Source organism: Micropterus dolomieu, linkage group LG10, assembly GCF_021292245.1.
Source record: "Micropterus dolomieu isolate WLL.071019.BEF.003 ecotype Adirondacks linkage group LG10, ASM2129224v1, whole genome shotgun sequence".
Lineage (NCBI taxonomy): Eukaryota > Metazoa > Chordata > Actinopteri > Centrarchiformes > Centrarchidae > Micropterus > Micropterus dolomieu.
Genome location: NC_060159.1, coordinates 15,188,508 through 15,190,940, shown reverse-complemented (window position 1 = coordinate 15,190,940; position 2,433 = coordinate 15,188,508).

Here is a 2,433-nt window from a genome sequence, read left to right as displayed (position 1 = left end):
TAAATGAGTCTTTGTTGTGTTGTTGGTTTGCCTGGGCGACCTACTTCTTGGTAGAGTAGCAACAGTCCCAAAGTTTCTCCATTTGTAGAGTGTTTGCCTAACTGTACAGTGAATTTCTAAAATCTAAAATCACTTTGTAAACTTTACTTTATGTAAATCAACAATTCTTGATTGTAGATCCTCTGAAAGCTTTTTTTGGCAAGGCATGGCTCACATAAATGTGTGCTTCGTGTGCAGAGCAAACTCCAGAAGTTTGGGGGGGTTTTATCAGTCAAAAGCTAAAACCTGACTCCAATTTGCTTTTTTGAGGTCATTAACTCAAGTGTTCACATACTTTTTCCACGAGCACTATGAGGTTTTTTTTTGGTTGTTCTCAATAAAGAAATGAGGGATCAGAATTTATTTTGTGTTATTATTTTAGACACATTATATTTGTCAATACCCTTGACTTAGATGAAGATCAGATCGCATTTTATGACAAATTTACTCAGCAAAACCATGAAATTCCAAAAGGTTCACATACTTTTTATAATGTACATCACTGTATATAATTATATACAGTGATGTACATTATAATGATGGCAGTGATGTTCTATTGTGCTATCATTTTATTTTATTTATTCAGCTGACGCTTTTATCCAAAGCGACTTACAATTGCTATACATGTCAGAGGTCGCACGCCTCTGGAGCAACTAGGGGTTAAGTGTCTTGCTCAGGGACACAATGGGTCTCTCACACCAAAGGCAGGCGTCTCATCCATTGCGCCATCACCACCCTATCAAACATTCGTTAACTGTTAGTACACTAGTTAATGGATCCTTTATTTGAGGAGTTGTTTACACATACATTACTTAACAATTAAAATTTCCTTTTACTTGCTGACAACTAGATTAAAATGTGTTTTAAGCATTGATTAAGTGTTGATATGCTACTTCTAAATGCTAAATAGGAGGAAGGGGGTTGAAATAAAATGTTTCCCTGTGGCTTTAAGCATTGAAAGCAGCATACTTTCACCTGGACACCACTATGTCTCTGCTGGTTGAGTCACACTGTGACTGGGCATGCTCTGTAATACAATAAAGAGAGAAGAGAGGGAGAGAGAGGAAAAACTGGAGTAAGTGATACAGAGTGATGGATGACTCACCCAGTGTGTGCTCATGAATGAGTCACTGTGATATACATGATTATATAGATATATTTTATTGGACATATTCTGCATACCGGGGATGTATAAAGCCTGGCACTGTCTTATATGGATAAATAAAAGCACCAGTCATTACAGCAGAATATACTTTATTTTTGTACTTATACTTGACATATATTCAAATACAGCATTTCTCCAGGATACAGACAAAAAGCCACACAAGACTTGAACTCAGTGACTCACTCTCATTCTCACACTCAGTAAGTCATCGATCAACCTGTATCACTTACTACAGAAAATGGATGGATCCTCCAAAAGCAGATGATGATGAAAGGGCATCATCCCTTTAATCATCATCTGCTTTCGGAGGATCCACTGAAAACATGTTTCATTCCAACATGACAATAAGGATTACTTATTTTCTTACCACTTTAAGAAATCTTATGTTTATCTTGTTATTTTGTTTGTTTTGTCTACACTGAACTCACATGAAAACCATAATAAAACTCTTCACTTTAATTGAATTCTAATAATCTTGATATAATTTGTTTTTTCTGCAAACTTCTCTAGAATAAGAGAAGTGTTTTATAGAGCAATTCAATTCAGTTCAAATCAGCTTTATTGGCATGAATGTATAACAACAATATTGCCAAAGCTACTTTTTTAAATTGTATTCTATTGGCAGTGTGCATCCCACACTGTGAGACTTACCAATATTCAGTTGGACGAAAGCTTCCTTCTGTATTGTGATTGGTGATTGGATCCCCTGACTGCTGACGTATTGCGGTAAGCGTGTCGACTCATTTCCGTTTCCGGTGCTTGTGTGTTGGTACCGTGTTGTGCTGCTCTCGCTAAATAACAGTTACATTTGTTTGATTACAGCGGCCAACTGTTCGCTAAACACTTATTCTTTACAGTAATTTTGCCTAAGCACTCACAGTTCTTTCCATCTTTTAGTGACTGCTGTTCAATCTCATAGTTGTTCTAAAGTTTTGGTAACTGACGCTACAGTAATTTAGCTTAGCCGTTATCGACTTTAGCTTAGCAGCTAGCGATGGCTTCTCCTTCTCCCTCTCTCTCTCCTACTTTCTCCTGCTCGGTGTGTCAGATGTTTAGTTACTCCTCTGCCTCCTTTAGCGGTAATGGTACATGTAATAAGTGTAGTTTATTTATCGACATGGAGGCGAGGCTCAGTGATTTAGAAGTCCGGCTCCGCACCTTGGTAGATCAGTCTTTAGCTACTGTAGCTAGCCAGTCCCCGGTAGTCGGTGCGGAACGGCCTGAGTTAG